Below are 19,250 nucleotides of genomic sequence, written 5' to 3' on the forward strand. Positions count from 1 at the left end.
CTGCACTTGCTCTCCTTAAAGGCCCAGACTTTCCAGAGTTATGCTGGAACACACAAACACACACACCAGGGATGTCTTATCCCCACAGTGTTTGTCTCTGGAGAGTAAGTCATCTGTGTACCAAATTTGGTTGAAATTGCTCAAGGCGTTCCAGAGTTATGCTGGGCAAACATCCATCCATCCATTGTGTGTGTGTAATTATTATTATAAATTTTATATATATATAGAAAATAGAAGATTATCTGAATGACTACACTAAAGAGCTAAACTATATATTTTCCTACTGTTTTGGGGTGGAAGTTGTTATGTTCTGGCTTTAGGCTACTAGATCATCTCATTGGGTCATCATTTTAGAGATATATCCTTATGTAAATAAAGAATGGGCAGGCAAAAGCAGTGGGAGCAAGAGTGACTTGTGACTTCCTGTTGTGTTTCCTTGTGGGAAGCGGGCAGGAAGCATCAGAAATCTCCCTCCCTCCTTCCTTTTCCTGCCGGATTCCCCATTTACTTTGTTTGTGGAAAGTTTGCAAGGAGAAGGTCAGTGTGGAATCCAGCAGGAACCTGTAAGTCCAAGACCTACAGGCAGTAACTGTCTACTGCCAAGTGAGAGGGCAAGAAGGTGTACAGGAGTGTGGGTCAAGGTGGTTTGAAAGCTGCCATGTGGGTTGGGGAGAGTGGTATGTGTCAGTGAGGGTGTCTGGGTTGCTTTGGATTGTGTGAGAGGTGCCTCACAGGTAGCTCGAGTGTACAAAAGGGCAGCATGGGAGGGGACGATATGCGGGAGCTCCTCCCTTCCTCCCTATCTTCCTTTCTTCTGCTTTTCCATTCCAAGAGGCAAGGTAGGGTAGGAATCAAGGATTTGTGGAAGATCGCTGGTAAAATGTCATTGAATGTTCAAAATACTATAAGCATCATATGACAGCAGCAGTAGCAGCCTGACAAACCTGAAGCCACAACTTCCAAAACTTCATTCCCTTGGGAATCATGTGTTTGGGACGTATTCTGCAAGTTAGCCCATTTGAGGTACCTTAGTTCAAACATTGTTGCCCTAAGGTGCACTGTTTTGCCCAGTTAAAAATTACATTAGCAAGAGTTTTAATAGTATAAAGATTCAGTGGTAAATTGACAGTTACTTTTATTTTTGTGAATTTTGTATGTCACAATATAATTTCGTCTTAGTGTAGAGATGTCTGAGTGTTTAAAGTCATTGCCAAATGGACTGCTGATGGCTAAAGAGCCGTGAAGTTGGAGGGTGTGTGTGTGTTTTTGGCAGGCGGACAGTACATACTGTATCGGCATTTGACAATAGTGCTTTAGACGTACTGCCAAGTATTTGTAACAAGATAGTGCTGTCAGTGTATTTAGTTTTCAGCTCTCCTTTTACATACCCTACATTTCTTTCTTATTCTATAAACAATGCATTGCATGCTTTTTATACTTCTGTAAACAATTCAGACTTGTAACTTGAGCTAGATTTGAAGTTTTCTATTAGCTGCTTGTACTTTTAGTTTTTAAAATTCTATAGAATACTTGGCTGAGGAATCTTTGTAACCACGTCATAGCAATGTATTTTATTTTTAAAACATTTTATTTATTTATAATACCATTTGTAACAAGCAAGCATGTTAAAAGAACTCAAGCTTCATTATTACTAGTTTATGTTAGTTAAGAAAGCAATCAGTTGTTAGGGTCACATAGTGGATGAAAGGTAAAAGGAATATGATATTCTACTCCCATTGGTACTATATTTTTCAGAATATAAGACACACATTTCCCCTCCAAAAAAGAAGGTGAAAATTTGGGTGCATCTTATACAATAAATGTAGCCCCACCCACCTCCACCAAAAATGTGAGGCATGGAGGCAGCGATGGTCTGTGGCAGTCCCTGCAGCCTGGAACAGCTGATTGGGGGTATTCTGGCAGCCCGATCCACCTGCCAATCAGCTGTGCTGAATCAGGATGCAATAAGTGCTGAAGCTGACCTGGCTGGTCAGAGTTTACAGCAGCAATCACATTCAGCAAGCACAGTAACTGATTCATCAGGATTCAAAGTATTAATAATATACAATACATTACCAAAAGCAGGTTTTCCAAGGTAGCAGTAAATACAAGCAAAACACAAGTAGTCTCACTTTCAGTTCGCGGCTAAGGGTCCTTCCTGTCTCCTCCTTGCTCACACAGCAAATTTCAGCCCTCATTGGCTGACTTAGTTGCTATGCCTATTCCTTGGCTGACTTTATTACCATGTGTCAGCTGAATACCATGTATGCTGATAGGCAGAGGCAGAATTTTTTCTTCTTATTATTTTCCTTCCAAAAATCTAAGGTACGTCTTATATTCTGGAGTGTCTTATACTCTGAAAAATATGGTAATTCTTATTGTTTATCTAGAAAGGAAAAAAGGGAAGAATGCAAGAGAAGTATCACTAAGCCTCCTCTTATTTTAAAATATACACCAACTACTGACAAGCAATTCATTACAAATCACCCCAGATGAATTTTCAGGATGTTATAAAATTGACATACCTGTAGTTTTAAAACAAGAACTTTTAATTGAAGGCACAGTAACCTTTAAATCTTCAGCAGAATTTTGACTGTATGGGGCACATTGCCCAGCAGACATGTTTTTGTTTCAAGTAATTGGCCAAACTCAGGTCTGGCAATGCAGGATGGCAACAATTGCTACCATCACAAAGCAATATTTTGATAATGTTATCTCAGCCCTATGCAAGAAAGGATGGAAACTATAGTAAAAATGTTTTGTTTCCCTTTTTGCCAAGTTTTTTTTCTTACAGAGCCACAAAAAATAATTCTAAATAATGTTTCAGCACTTTACATATTGATGATAGAATGTAAAACAATTGTGATGGGTATGGAATGTACTGTATCTTCGTACAGTCATGTTTCAGATTTAGGCGCATTTAGAATATATCCATTGAATTCAAAGATTTTAAGTAAATCATGCCTAAATTAATGGAAATCAGTTTACTTTCGAGATATAGCTCAATCATTTTTAGAATATGAGTAAACTTGCTATTTCTGATTTAGTAAAGAAGAAATTTTCCTTATATAAAAAAAAGAAAGACAGCATGGTGATTTGGATTCAAAGGAGGAAATGTGTTTCATAATGTGCATGGGGACACATACATTTCTTTAAATCAAGAGTCCAGGAAGAAGACATAGCATTTTAAAAACTTAACAATAGATGTAATATATACCAAATCACTTTTTCTCATTCAAATCTAGAGCTTTTTACAGTTCCAAGTGCAAATCCAAAGTACTCAATTTATTTATCCCAGTTTCTGAATTTATTTTTAGTTGATTGATTGCATACTTACATTTACTCATGAGTTTTATTCCATCAGATCTCAGTAATACATCATATTTAAAAATATAAAAGTTTCCCCTGTCCAACCGTGCCCAACTCTAGGGGGCAGTGCTCATATCCAATTCCTAACCGAGGAGTCAGTGTTATCCAAAAATACTTCTATGGTCATTTGGTTGGCATGACTATATGCCGAGGCACACAGAACACTGATACCTTCCCACCAAATTGTATCTATTTATCTACTTGCAATTGCATGCTTTCAAATGGTTAGGCTGAAAGGAACTGGGGAAAGAACAGGAGCTCACCTGTCACACAGTACTTGTGTGATGGGGTCTTGAACTGCTGACTTTTCAGTCAACAAGCCCAGCATCTTAACTGCTAGGCCACCATGCCCCCTTAAAAATGTTTATTTTGTTGCATTTAGACTACTTCCTCTTTGTGCCCTGTATTATGCTAATTTGATAGAAGTCTTTGAATCCTTGGATCATACAACTTGACCTATTCCTTCTTGTATTTATGTGCTCATTGTTGGGTGTCCCAACATCCCTTCCAAATGCCATTCTGAGGATTTTCCATATCACCATTTTCTGGTCTCTCTTCTATTTCCCTAAATAATTCAAAGACTTCCAGATAAGGATTGCAAGAAATCCAAACACATTGCTTTTGTGTTCTTTTGGGGTACAGCCAATCTCATGTCACTTTAGAAATTAATCCCAAGCCATCAAAAATTCCAAGCCATTCTCATTGGCGCCATCTGTTCATCCAGTTTTACTTTAAATATACTTATCTTCCTAGTCATCTTTCAACATAAAGAAGTCAAGAAAATGTTTCCTCTGCTGTGCCTACAGCTCTTTAATCTCCTTCCCAATAGTTCATAGTCTCTTGAGGTATTTTCAAGACTGGGTTTGACTATACCATTTGTTCCTACTTGGACCAGTAGAAAGAGATAATTGACAGTGTACCTAAATAGTCTTAGGAGTTTTTTCCCTCACATTCTGAACGTAGTTCCAAAAAATCTCATTTCTCTTAATAGATGTTCTATCCCTCTCCACAGAAATCTTCAGTCACCAGCCTCCATTGCTTCCTTCTTTTTTGGACAGAGGCAGGAATCCCTTTTGCCAGGCAAACTATGGAATAGCCTCCTTTTAAATAATCAACCTGGTCTTTAATATGATAGCCTACCGGAGAACATTATAAAATGAATTACTCTGGAGGAACTTTTGCAGCTGAGTGTTGTCTTACTAATAATTGTTGTTGTTTAATATTGAGATTTACCATACTGAGATGGGCCTTATAGTATGAACTATAATTTATGGTCATTAGAATTTTTTTGATTAAAATTTGTTAATTTATTACTATGGACATTTAATGAAGATATCTTTCTTTAGCGTTACTGTAGATGTTTTATTATTTATGCTTGTACCATGTTTGTTTTATTTTTTGTTGTGAGCGACTATGAGCCTCTATTGGGTTGGTAGCATATAAGTTAAATATATTTAGAATCATTTTGCATAGTACTGAAGATTTGCATCAGATGCTTTTCACTCAATACTTCTTGAAACATCATAAAGGAGTAGACCTAGGACTTAGGTCTTGAAGTGCCATAGCAGAACTTTTTAGATGTGTTGGACTTTTCTGACACGTTCTTCCATCCCTTTGTCCTTTCAACATGGATTAATATCTACTGGGGCTTCTTCAGAGTATTGTTGCTTTGCAGGTGCTGCCCATATCTGCCTGTATCTATTTCAAGAATTTGTCACTTTTCATGAATATTCTTTTTCAGGAGAACAATCAACCTACGCTAGTAATATATGGTGTTCGTGTCTTTAGGGAGAGAGAGGGGGGGAGTTGGTTACCAGATACACTCTTTGTTGGGTGGCGATAGCATCCAGGAATGGGTTAATTCCATCTGCTTTTTGACTCAATCCAATCAGCTAGCAGACAGAGTTAACCCATTCCTGGATCACAATGGAGAAGGGGCATCCTCAACAGGTCATTGAAGCTGTTACATCATGTTCATCTCCATATTCTCTGATAAACCATAAAATAAGAAAGTGCCTGTCACACTGAAGCTTTATTTGGTTATTGTGTGGGAGAGGGCTTCCTTATATGCCACCTGACATTGCCTCATGTAGGTCAGCAAAAATCAATGTTACACTCACACAGTTAGGGTTACCTGGTATCTGAACAGATAAAGCAGGACACAAACAATTGGAAAGGAGAACAAATGCAGTGGCAGTGGGAACACACTGTTTAACTTCATTGGCATCTACAACAAAAATTAGAGTGAAAAACTGTCTCTTCATTGGACTTAATATCACTTTACTTTTTCCAGGATTAGAAAAACTGGTTTTCCAATTTCAGGAACGTGCTACAGGTAGTCCTTGACTTATGACCTATTGCTAACCACCATTCAAAATTACAACAGTGCCAGAATGAGTGCTTTACAGCCTGTAAATTACTTCTAGCTGTCATAAAACGTCAGCTTGTAATCCTTGTCCCCAAAAAGCAGTTACATGACTGCATTTCAGGTACTTGATGTAGCCTTGTTCTGAAGAATCATATTGATGTAGCTTAGCATAGCTTAGTCATGAGACAGAAACAGCATTGCTTGCTCTGCTGGATGACCGTTTTTGGCATTTAGAAAGTAATGCACCTCTTCTTGTACTATTACAGTTTGTCATACCAAACCACTGATGATGGTAGCCTTTTCGACAACCGGGCAAGTGATGGGAGCAGGAGATGCTGTTTACAGCAATTCCTTAACTACCTTAGTGTTCTGTCAGTCAATGGTGATTGGGAAACAGCAGCAGTTGTTTACTCCCTTCTTCCCTTGTATGTGAAGTGCCCCAGGAGCCAGTATTTTTGTCCTATTATTTACATCTATGTGAAACCATCAGGAGATTTGTTAGTCTGAGTAAAGTATCATTGGTTCTGTTTGTGTCAGTACCATCAACAGTACCATGATATGATGGAACCGTTGTCTTAATTTCTGGAGGTGGTAGGAAGTTGGATGAAATGAAACAGAGCAGGTCAGAGGCCCTCTAACAAGCAGGTTAGAATTCCTAATTGTCCATCAAAGTTCTTAATTAGGTCACTGATGTCTCTTGAAAAGGTGATAGTGGATTTGAATGAATAGATGGCTGCTATGGCCAGGAGGGCATTTGCCCAATTTTTGGTTCACCAGTTCTGGCTCCTGCATCATAAGGATCTTTCAGTGATAACTCATGCTCTCATTATGAGTCTGTCTTCGAAAACCCTATGACCACCTGTGCCGCAATTGGTACAAAATGCAGTGGCAGGTTTACAGATGGATGCTAACAATCAGTGACATGCAGTGAGGTTTATGGCTGGTGAGACGCTGACAGGGGTTTCAAATTTTTTTAGACTTGTGGACTTCAGCTCCCAGAATTCCACAGCCAGGCATGCTCAGTTCCGATTTAAAGCGACAGCATTTGTTTTTCTCCTTTGAATGAAGTTTTCCTTCAATCTTTTTCTTCTCCCTTCCCCTCCTTCCTCCCTCTCTCCCTCCCCCCCTCTCTCAAAGAGACACACGGACACAGAGAAGTTGGATCCCTCTCTCACTTACTCACTCTCAAACAAACACAAACACAGAAGTTGGATTGGATATATTTTCCAATGGCTTGAAAGCAGCTCCTCTGCCATACCCCGCTTGCCATTCCCCTGCTGCCTTCTGATTTGAGCCTTTGATTACAGGTGGAGCCACGTTGCCTTTTCAAACTTGTAATCATTGAAGCTGGGCTTATATACTTTTATCCAGCTGTGTGTGTGTGTGTGTGTGTGTGTGTTTGAAAAGGCAACGTGGCTCTGCATGCAATCAAACTTTTTGAATTCCTCCCCCTCCCTCCGACCCACACACGTACATTTTCCAGCTGTTTCAGAGAGGATTTCAACTCTGCTCTTGCCTGCCATAATGAAAAGAAAAAAATGTAAAAGGAAAAAGGCATGAGCTGAGGCCAGGCTGAGCTAGTTGCTGCCAGAGCCTCTAAAAAGCCTCTAAAAAACGCCCTTTACAGGAGGCAGGAGAACGACGGCAGGAATTTTTCGGCTTTTAACCCTTGCTTAGCTCTGCTCGAGTGATTATAAAGTCAGGCTAGATGAAGCACCTCGTTCTCCTGCCCTCCTGTAGAGGGCACTTTTTTAGAGGCTTTTTTAAACAGTTAAGCACTAAGCAGAGTCATCCATGGTGATTCTGGCAGCAACTAGCTCAGCCTTTTTCCTTTTATATTTTTTTTCCTTTTCATGATGACAGGGGTGTGAGGCTCTGCCTCCCCTGACTGCACGTCCCTGCTAACAATGTAGAATTATTTTTGGATTTTATGTTGGTTACCAGTAGGATTCTGGATGCAATTCAACATGTGTTCTTGGAACATGGCTTGAGACCCTGTAGCTGCAGGACTGGTTTTATTCTGCATCCATGAAGTAAGGGGAATGTTTCTTAGTTACACCTCTAAGCATGATTTACAGCCCCAGAGCAGAGAGACACATGTGGCTTATGCTGGGCCTGCCAAATCCTACCCAACTTCTTAAGGCACTGCATAGTCCTTTTCTTATGGCACTGACTCTGCTTTCTGCCTGGATTTCGGCTCCCATTCATATCTGGGGCCAGCTAAAAATGCTGCCTGTTGAAGGATTTCAGCTCCCCTCCGTGTATGGAAGGGAACTCTGGAGGGATGCAGAAAGGAAGCTAAAATCCTCAGGTTCATTTCTGCATCCCACCAAAGTTGGCAAGGAGTTTTTTTCAGACATCCCAAAGATGAGAGGGAGATTTCTCAGAAAATGGCAGCTTGCAACCTACCTTGCTGGTTACCAAACTGATTTTCTGAAAGTCAGGAGAGAAGTTTACAAACACCATGGAGTCCTTGGGAACTGGTTGTAAGTGCAAACAGGTTGTCAAGCACCCAGATTGTGATTGCATGACTGTGAGGATGGTGGTACAGTGTTTTGCTATTGCTGGAAATACTTTACAGGCTGTCATAATTCCGGATAGTGATTAAACAACCAGTCATAAGTTGAGAACTAACTGTAGTTTCTTTTTCACTTTCTTAGTTTTTGATTCTTTACCACAGTAAGCCACTTCACTTCTAATAATAGTGACAGATCAGGTGAAAAGTATTTGGAGCTGAATCCATATGTGAATAGTTGGTAGTGTTTATCAGCCATTTTTTATTTGAGTGGAGAATGGGATGAAGTTCCAAAGTACTGACTCATGTGGTCCTAGTAGAGTGCTAGGATACAGCCATTTCCTACTTTTGTTTAAAAACGTACTAACTCTGCCCGGCGGATGCATGTTCTTAACTTCAGGCCTTTGTGGAAGGAAATGCTTTGGCTCTTTATTGATTACCAAATGCTATTTACTAATTGTTTTTTACTTATTGTATTTTACTTGTAAGTGGTAAATAATGTGTCACCTCACTTTTAGTGTCCATTTGTGAATACGGCAGCAATGTGATGTCTTTTAAAATAATTAGAAAGGTGAAAGTTGTCTGATTTATAGCAGGACTCAGAATACAGTGTTTTAAAAGAATAGTAGATTATTCTGGAAACTCAGTAAGATTTATTCTCTTTTATAGAGAATGGTTCTATATCAGAATGATACACATCAAGTTTCATGCATGTCTTGGGACCCAATAGAAATTTGTAGGACGGACGGACGGACGGACACACACACACACACACACACACACACCTTGAATAATAAAAAATTTAACTTTTGAGATTAACATTTTCAACATGTTTTTCACATTTAGAGCTTTAGATCATCAAGCTCCCCCTTTTGTTTTCCTTGTTCTGTGAAATGTCTAGCCAGAAGAGCAGTTCTGCAAAGATTGTGGATCTAGGTTTCTTTTTCTGTTGGATTTAGTTAGTGAAACCAGCCTTCAGAACCTGAAAAATAAATATTTTTATTGTTTTCATTTTTCATTTTTTCTTTATTAGTCATTTTGTTTATTCAAACACTTCTGTTGCTTCAATTTCATATTGTGTGTGTGTGTATTCATTAGACATTAAAGGCTGTATAAATCAATAGCATTGACATCTAGTGTGGCTGGTATCAGAGGTGGTATTCAGCCAGTTTGCACTGGCTCGCATGAACTGGTAGTGGAAATTTGGTGAGGATTGCCGAACTGGTAGCAATCGCTGGCTGGCCATGCCCCCGAACTGGCCACCGCTTGCTTGCCCCACCCACCTGAGGCTCACCCTGCCTATCCCAGCCCTATATATATTGTCTTCACTTTGCCATGTGGCCCAGCTTCACGCCTCGCCAGTCACCTCCGTGCCTCACCTGATCTTCTCCGCTCACCAAACGTAAGTAAGCTTGCCCTTTGCCTTGAGTCGGGGGGTGTCACCATTCCCTGAGGCTCCGTAACCTCTGCCCACCTTGGCTGGGTCAGGAATGCATCATCCCCCAGCTCTGCCCTTGCCCCAGAGCCACCACTCACTCACTGCCCACCTTGGCCAGGTCTCTGACCTTGCCCTCTTGCCGCCGCCCGCTCGCCACTCTGCTCTCCCTTTGCCAGTCGCATGCATCACCCTGTTTCCTCTCCTTTAGCGGCCCAGGCCCTAGCCCTGCTTCCTCCCCCCTCGCCTCTGTTCGGGCTGCTTACCTTCCTCATGCAGCGGCTGGTCCAGACTCTGGAAGGCAAGCTGACCTCCAGTAGTTTTCGGCAGCTTCAAGTCAGCCGCTGCTGCTGGGAAGCGGCTGGCAAAGAAGCCTCCCAGACAATTTCTCTTTGTCCTTTAAAGCTCTTGTACACTTTCTCCCTTGCCACAAGTTACTTTCTCTGTCTTATCAATCAGTTGTAGTTCAGCTGCTCCATGTCTTTAACCCATACCACATGACATTCTTTATTTTTGCTCCTCATAGCCTTTTCTTTTGTTCCCTTTTGCTATTATTTCTACATCAACTTCTCTACACTGCCATGTCTTTTATTTTAGTTTTATTTTTGTCTCTCTCACTTATTTCTACTTCCCTTATTTTTTTTCATTTTTTTCTATTCTTGTAGCTAAAGTAAGATCTAGTTTCCTTAGAAGACTTGTTTAAAAATATGTTAAAGGTTTGCGGTTTTAAAACTTTTTTCTATTATCTAGCACTTTAAACTAATGGAAATATAGTCAGCCTAAAGAAGATAAAAACTAAACAATATTATTTACACACACACACACACATATACACGCACAAACAAAATTTGTATGATTGATATATCATGAGTGTTAAACCCGCTGTGTCATGTTCTCATGTAACAGAGCATGATGTTTTTCCCTTAGTGAAGCTGAGGTGGGTGTGGTCTGTGTGTGATGCATCTGACCCACAGACCACCAGTTTAACACCTCTGATCTATATTATGTAAATTAAAATATTTTCCTGTGCACTCCTTGGAGAGTCCAAGCGACGGGTTAAATCAGTCTGGTTGCCCTGGGACTGAGGAATCTTTTTCCTTGGATATGCCTCCTGGTGTTACTTGGCTCCAGAATTTTTCCTCAGTCTGCCCGTTCAGGACTTATATTTGTGAGCTCCAGCATAATTTATCTGGGCTTTGACTCTCCTAGTATTTCCTTTACTTTTTCCTTAATTTGTTTTTTCCTATAATTAACAGTTTATTTGTCTCCCCTTTTTGCTTCACGTCGTTTGATTTCTCCTAGAGACTCGGAGGTAAGCGTGATGGTGGTGGGTGATCCGCTTGCCGTGCCTCCTTTAGATGGCAGCGGAGAGCTGCTGCTTTTGCTTCAGACTTTTTCCTCCAGACTGTCAGGGAGGGGCTTTCCTTGGAGTTTCTCTCCCAACCCCCTCAGAACTTCATTCGCTGTCCGACCCCCTCTTGCCCTCTCAAGAGGGAACTCATAACCCAGGAAATTCACCACCTCCTGGAGATCAATGCTGTAGAACCCGACCAGGAAGGGAGGGGATTTTATTCCATTCTCTTCCTGGTGCTCAAAAATTCAGGGGGGTGGAGAGCCATCTTGGATCTCAAGAACCTCAACCGTCACATCGCTTACAGGAGGTTCAAGATGCAATCCCTGCAGACTACCCTAGCAGGGATTTGCCAGGGGGACCTCCTCATGTCCATCGACTTGAAGGTGGCTTATCTACACATTCGGCCACAACACCGAAGGTTCCTGCGGTTTTTCTATGCCAGCCGACACTACCAGTACAGGGTCCTTCCATTCGGCCTGTCATTGGCACCCAGGACCTTCACAAAAGTTCTGTCAGTGGTTGCAGCACAACTCAGGCGCAGGCCCATAAGGCTTCAATGTTACCTGGACGACATTCTCATCCAATCGTCATCCAGGAAACGGGCCTTACGGGACCTCCACATTACAATGAGGTCCCTCAGGAATCACAGGAACCTGGAAAAGAGTCATCTCATCCCAACTACCAAACTGTGACATTTTCACCGGGACATTCTTCATCAGCACATCCTCCTGATGACGGACAATGTGGCCACCAAGGCCCATATAAATTGCGGGGGCGACACCAGGTCCAGGAAGATCATGGCGGAGGCCCTGGGCAGGAGGGCAGAGTGTCAAATTGCATCCATTCTCTCTGACCACATCTCGAGAGTGGATAACACGCAGGCAGACTGGTTGAGCAGGACCACCATAGACAGTGCGGAGTGGTGTCTGGATCCGGCCCTGTTCAACCAGTTGTCTTACAGATTTGGCATCCCAGTGATCGACCTCTTCGCCACCCGAGAGAACACGCAGTTCCAGCGCTTCTTCTCCCGCTTTTACTCGCCAGGGGCAGAGGGAACGGATGTCCTTCGATACAGATGGCCTCAGGGTCTTCTGTACGCCTTCCCACCGCTTCCTCTTCTACCACAGGTAATCTGCAAGATCATCGCGGAAAGAGTGGAGGTCCTGCTCGTAGCTCCCCACTGGCCTCGCAGGTCATGGTACACCGACCTCGTCAGCCTGTCGGTCTCATCCCTATGGCGGATCCCTCAGCCAGGGGCCATAGTACACCTGGATCCCCAGTGGCTCCAGCTGGCCATCTGGCACTTGAGGGGGATCTCCTGAGGCGTGAAAGCCTGTTGGAGGAGGTTGTGCGTACCATTCAGGTGTCCAGACGACCATCAACGACCAGGATATATGATTCCACTTGGTCCACTTTTGCCAAGTGGTGTGACAACTACCGTCTTGATCCAGTCACTGCACCGTTTCCCGCGTACTGGACTTTCTACAAGGAGGCCTAGACAAAGGTCTCACCCCCAATACCCTTCGTTGTCAGGTGGTGGCACTATCCACCATCTGGTCCGGCGACCCGACCCAGCCCCTCAGCAAGATCTCGAGGGTTCACTGTTTCATTAAGGGCACCTCCAACTTACGCCCTCTGGTGGTTCACCACTATCCCATCTGGCAGCTGTCGGTGGTCTTATAGGCTCTTACCTCTCTGCCCTTTGAGCCTCTACGTATGACATCTTTTCATCATCTCCTTAAAGACTGCCTTTCTCGTTGCAATAACATCTGCAAGACGCATCACGGAATTGGCGGCTTTATCAGTCCGGGAGGATCTATGTGTCGTCCACTCAGACAGGGTCGTACTGCGTACTGGACCCTGCTTTCATCCCAAAGGTCAACACCTGGTTCCACAGGACGCAGGAAGTAATCCTGCCTAACTTCTGCCCACGTCCCAACCACCTGAGGGAATGGGGTTGGCACAAGTTGGATGTCAGACAGGCCCTGCGGACAAACATCAGATGCTCTGTGGACTTCTGCAGGTCAGAGGCCCTCTTTGTTTCGTTCCAGCCTGGCTCTTGGGTAAGAAGGTGACATCTTCCACGGTCGGTAGGTGGCTACGAGCATGCATTGCAGCTGCATACGAATACCAGTCCAGGGTGGTACCCCGGCATATTACCGTCCACTCCACTAGGAGCGCTGCCACTACCGCGGCCTGGGCCACCCAGGCTACCATTGAAGACATCTGCAGAGCGGCTACTTAGTCCTCACCATCGCCCTTTGTCAGGAACTATAAATTAGACATGTATGCCTCGGCCGAGGCATCTTTCGGTAGGCGGGTTCTACAGGCGGTTGTTTCCACGACTGAATCCCAAGACTGTTCTTCTGCCCGCCCTAGTGACATATAACCGTGGGTATGTCCCATCGCTTGGACTCTACAAGTGGTGCACAGGAAAATGACCATTGGCTTACCTGAAGGGTCCTTTTCTGTGCACCGCAGGAGAGTCCAATTCATCCTGGTTTTATCAGTCCAGGGATTCATGACCGTCGTGTCAACTTTGACTTTCTTTACCTGATTCATGACGCTTCCAGCCTTCACGGTTCCAAACCATCTCAAAATTCTGGCACCAAGTAACACCAGGAGGAATGGCCAAGGAAAAAGATTCCTCAGTCCCAGGGCAATCAGACTGATTTAACCCGTCACTTGGACCCATACTTTTAACATTCTACAAGATAATTAATATTTGATTTTAAATGAAAATAGAAAGAAATAAGAAAAAAATGTAGATTTGGAAAGCTTTCGATGAAGAATTCAGAAGTTACTGAGAAGGAAAAGCTATTGTTTTAAATGCATAGTGCCAAATTGTCTTTCTTCACCCACTTCTTTGCTTTTTGTATGCTTTTCTCCTTTTAAGCCAACATAGTAAACATAGTAGAGTTTACTGTTTGCTAATCGCCATGTGTTTACTTTTTCTTCCCAAACTGAAGTTGCTAACCAGTACATTACCTACCCGTTAATATATCCAAATAAACATGGGAAGCAGTAAAACAATGACAGTATAAGAAAATACATCCTCATTCATGAAACTGTCCCTTTGGATTTTCATGGATATTGTGAAAATAGTATAATGTGGAGTTGTTCATAGGACTGTTCAAAATTATACTACAAGAAGTATTTAAAATTATACACTATTCCAGGTCGTCCTTGACTTACAACACTTCATTTAGTGACTGTTTAAAGTTACAACGGCACTGGAAAAAGTGACTTACGACCATTTTTCATAGTTACAACCTTTGCAGCATTCCCAGGGTCATGTGATCAATATTCAGATGCTTGCTAACATATTCATATTTATGACTGCTGCTGTGTTCCACGATCATGTGATCCCCTTTTACGACCTCGGACAAGCAAAGTCAATGGGCAAGCCAGATTCATTTAACAACCGAGTTACTAACTTATCAACTGCAGTGATTCACTTAACTGTGGAAAGAAAGGCCATAAAATGGGACCGGATTTACTTTAAAATGTCTCACTTAACAACATAAATTTTGGGCTCTATTGTGGTCATAAGTTGAAGACTACCTGTATTTCTATTCTTTTAACCTCTGGTTTTCCTTAGCCAATGCTATACATATTATGTACAGAAGTTTTATTTTAAGGGTTTCATAGTAATATAAGTTGGAGCTGCTGGCCTAGTAATGCCTTACCTTCCTCACATGGCTGGACATGTTTCATGTCAGTGGGAAGAAGAAGATGTCAAAGGTCAGTTGGGGATAGTGGACCGCAGGGTCTCCAAAAGGGCAGACATGATGGGGGGGGGAGGGAAGAGCTTTGCGTAATGATTTCATTGCTTAGTGAAGGAAATTCTGCTCCAAATTAGGTCATTAATTGAGTACTTCCTGTACATGTTCTTTACAAGGTAATACTTAGAATTAAGTACTGGTTTATGATGTACTGGCAGAATTGCAGCATCCTTAATCCCTAAGAAGATGCTTTGTTACAGATTCATTATATTTTGGAAGTGGCCCTTGTACAATAGAGTTCAGCCAATCCCAAACATTACTATCTTGACTACAGTGTATATAAATGAGTTTCTGTTGTTAAATTAAATTCGGAATTGTGGTGTGTGTGTGTGTGTGTGTGTGTGTGTGTGTGTGTTGGTGAATGTCTTCCTTAATCTGAGCTACTTTTTTAAAAATTACACTCTAGAAAATTGTGTCTCACTGGAGTGGCTCTTACAATTTTAGTTTCATAATTGACTGCCTGATTATGTTATGACACAGCTTTGCAAGCAAAATAAAATAAAATAAAGCTTGACACATTTTGTGTTCAAAAAGACATAACTTTTCTGCAGTACTATATTTAAAGATGAGAAAAAGAGAAAAAAAAAGCTTTTTGCCTTTGTTAATTCAGTTCTTTGTCTCAGTGGAAATAGAATAGTGTTTTGTTATCCAGAATGGAAGATCTGCCACCTTCTAAAGTACAGCTTCTTAATGTGCAAGAGATTAAGTTGTCAATTTAGTTACCCTGCTTTTATACATATAATGCTCTAGTGTGCACCTTTACACCTCTTGTCATAAAGCATATAATTAGCTGTATTCCATCATTATCATCAGTCATTCTTTAGATAACACCCTGATGCAGCTCTTAAAAAAAAAGGAAGATGGAAAACACTTTGGACTAAAGTTTGAATTAATTTTTGCATTTGTATAATAGGATACATCAATCTCTGCTTTGAAAATCATTGTATCTCTAACCTTGTTCAAGTATTACCTCTGCTATTTAATATAACACAGAGAGACAGCGATGAGCTGCTCCTTCCTTTTCCTTGTTTTTATGATGTTGTAAGTAGGTCAGGTTAGAGATGCTTATAGGAGAGTTATCAGCTTTGGATAGCTAACACTCTGTGCCATTACTTCCCTATGCAATTGCTTTTCAAAGTTGGTACAAAACCACAGTGCTTTTTTGTGGCAGTTGTGGGAACTCTGCATTTCATAATCATTGGAATGACATAGTTGAAAGTTGAGTTGTTTTCTGGTAGACTCGAGCGAGGGGCGACTCCTGGGATATTCTCACAGCCTGATTGGTCTAAAGACTGAGGAAAATCTCTTTTAGCTTCCCTGTTGGTTCCCAGTTCATCTTTTGGTCCAAGCACTGTTTTTTTGGTTCCCAGAGAGAGTGAATAATTTTTTTAAAAAATTGAGTCTTGAATTTGATCCATTGGCTACTTTAAATTCTAACCTTTCTGAGCTGCTATCTTGCAGAGACAGGGTCCTCCATCTCGCAGCAAGCAGAGGGAGGGCTAATTGGCTTCACGCTTTTCCCACATGTATTCTAGGAGCTCTGACCAGTCCCTGGAACTGCGGGGATGTCAGGCTCCATATTCTGCAGCTCTGCGGGAAGAGCTGTCACTGGGAGGTGGCGATTGGGCTGCGGGCGGCTTTCCTAGCCACAGGAAGCCACACATGGGCGAAACGAGCCACAGCAAGCTTTTTCGAGCTGTGGCTGAAGAAAAAAGACAGTTTAAAGCGTGCAGAGACCTCCGGTAGCCATTTTGGAAGCTGTGAGTGGAGGCAGCCATTTTAGAAGCAAGCACATGGAGGCGGCCATTTCCTGGCACCGTTCCCTCGACTTGCATTGCGGCCAGAATCGGGCCGGCAAGCTCCAACCCAGATAGCCCGATATTCATTCCCGCATGGCCCTTGCACCGGCTGGTGGCTCTGGGCACTGAAGCTTCTGAGACACGTGAGTGGCACTGATGGTGGAGAGCAGGCAGGCCACTTCACAGGCCCCGGGGAGGATTCAAATTGAAGCCGAGGAGGGAGAGATGGTTGGGCCCAGAACAAGGGAGCAACAGCTAAGCCTTCAGCAGCCCAGCGCCCCTCCAGAGCAACCCAGAAGGATGAAAGCCGGCATCAGAAGGCCCTTTGGAAGAGGATCGCTAGGGCAGAACAAAGAGCCCAGGCCAACAAGCCTTCTTCTCCAGTTAGATCCAGGTCTCCCCTAAGGTCTGAATCCCATCAATTGGCCTCTCCCCCCAGTGGATTCAGCCCTTCTTTCCCTTCTGTCTCTCCCACTGGGATTCCAGGCAATCCAGCCTGGAAATTTCACCATCCTCTCCTGCCTTGCCTCAAGGGCACGGGGAGGTGGTCAGGGATCCTTTGGAGGGTTCATCCCAGGATTTCCTTCCCCCCTACACCTTAGCTCCACAGAGTCCTGCTCCAGGACATTCGGAGGATGAGTTTGAGGATCTTTTATTGCTCCCTGAGAGCATTAAGAGACTGATTTCCTCAGCCATTTCAAAGGGTATTGTTTCTGCAGTTTCCTTGAGGGAACAACATTCGCCTACGGCACCTAGGTCCCAGATTTCTCACCAGGCCAGGAGCTCCTCAGACTATCATCAAACAAGGCCCCCTTCTCTCTCAGTACTCAGTGAGGTTTCATTGTTAAGGGATGACTCCTGTCAGGACATGGGGTTTTCAGAGGACAAAGACTGTCCTCCCGGATCCCCCAGCCTTCCCAAATCTCTTTGCTCCTCCAATGTTTAAACCCTTGTTACACAAAGCCAGGAAGTCAACTAAGGTCAGGACAGGGGATCCTGCCATTCCTTCACCTAGAGACCCTAATTTGGTCATGTTCTCCAATACAGTGACCAACAAGGAGGAAGTCCCAGCTCCTCCCCTTTTTCTAGAGGTGGTCAAGAATCAGTGGGCTCGCCTTTCCACCTTTCCCAACCCAGGCAGCAATGACTGTCACTTTTACAACATGGAGCAGGCCTTCTCTCAGGCGCTTCAATTGCCCAATGTGGACACCCCAGTAGCCACCCTAGCCAATGTCTCATCCATAGTGTCAGGGGATGTGACTGATAAGTTGAAACCGGAGGACAAGCAGGCGGAACTTAACGTTATGTAAAAGTTTAAACACCTCCGCGTGGGCTGTAAAGTTTGCTGCAGCTGCCTCTTATTTCAATCGATCAGCAGCCATGTGGCTCTGTCAGTTACAGGATCGCATTCCTGTTCAGGACGAGCGACTTCACCACGATATTACAAAAATAATTGCGGCCACACAGTTCTCGGCGGATGTCACCCTTGATGCTGTGAAGTACTTGTCCCGAGCTTTAGCCACCTTGGTGACTTCCAGGCGGTTGGTATGGTTATGCAATTGGCAAATTGACAACCAGTCCAAGTGGAGTCTGGCGGCTGCCCCATACACTGGGACTAATCTCGGTGAATCCTTAGACCGATTCTCATAGAGAATGATAAAAAGAAAGTCTTGCCTACCAACACCAAGAAGATGGACAACTATCCGTCCTCTTACCGTAGACAGTCCTTCAGGGCCCCTGAAGAGGAGTATCATCAACAGAGATACGCCCCTTATAGGTCCGATAGGCAGTTCCAGAGGCCCTACTAACAGGAGAGGACAGGGGTAGATACCAGGGCCAGTCCAGAGGGCCCTTTCGTGTGTGTGGGGGCTGCCCCTTCCACAAAAGAAAATGACTCCAACCTGGGGTTTCCCATAGGCGGCCGCCTGGAAATCTTCGCAGATCAGTGGGATGGCGTGACATCAGATGCCTGGGTAAGGACCACAGTCAGGAATGGACTGGCTGGAGTTCCTCTCTATGCCTTTGACCTTCTTCAGAAACTTTCCACCATCCTGGGACCTGGAACGCTGTCGTCTGATGTCATTAGCCATACAACATCTGCTGGACATCGGCGGTAGACGAGAGGAAGTGGCGACATCCCACTCCAGCTAGACATAGAAGGTAGTCAGTCGGGGTGAGGTGCGGGTGGTGGTGGTTTGCCCTTGCTGTGTCTGTTTTTTTGGCAGCATGTTCTGGTCATGCGACTTCGAGGAACTGGAAGCCAACAGGGAAAGGAGGAAGCTAAAAGAGATTTCCCTCAGTCTTTGGACCAATCAGGCTGTGAGAATATCCCAGGAGTCACCCCTCCCTCTTGTCTACTGAAAAGAAGTGTTCAGGTAAGGACCAATGTTCTTTCTATGTTATCTTTTGCTACTATATTTTGACGCACTCCACCCATGAAAAGTTGGATTCCAATCTGAATGTCTTCAGCCACACACCCAGGATGCAAAGATGAATAGTTTGTGTGCCCCTGAGCAAACAATTGTGTATCAGCAAGAGACCAGCATTGAAAAAACTGGTGTGTTTCTAATCCTTTCCCAGGTGCCAGTGAATGTCCATATCATTTAATTAATTCTTTTAAATGAT

At 43.3% G+C, this 19,250-nt stretch overlaps 1 protein-coding gene across 9 annotated transcripts in view; it reads left to right on the forward strand.

Annotated features, from left to right (window-relative positions):
- Positions 1 to 19,250, forward strand: part of NFIB (nuclear factor I B) — a 213,192-nt gene that overhangs the window by 68,573 nt on the left and 125,369 nt on the right. The window contains exon 1 of one of the 9 annotated variants that reach the window (XM_032214167.1): positions 545 to 563. The exons of the other annotated variants lie outside the window; for them this stretch is intronic. The gene's annotated coding sequence lies outside the window, so the exon portion shown is untranslated. Of the gene's footprint in view, positions 1 to 544; positions 564 to 19,250 lie in introns of those variants that run through there. 9 annotated transcript variants of the gene reach the window in all.

This window comes from Thamnophis elegans, chromosome 3 (genome assembly GCF_009769535.1).
Source record: "Thamnophis elegans isolate rThaEle1 chromosome 3, rThaEle1.pri, whole genome shotgun sequence".
NCBI classification, from domain to species: domain Eukaryota; kingdom Metazoa; phylum Chordata; class Lepidosauria; order Squamata; family Colubridae; genus Thamnophis; species Thamnophis elegans.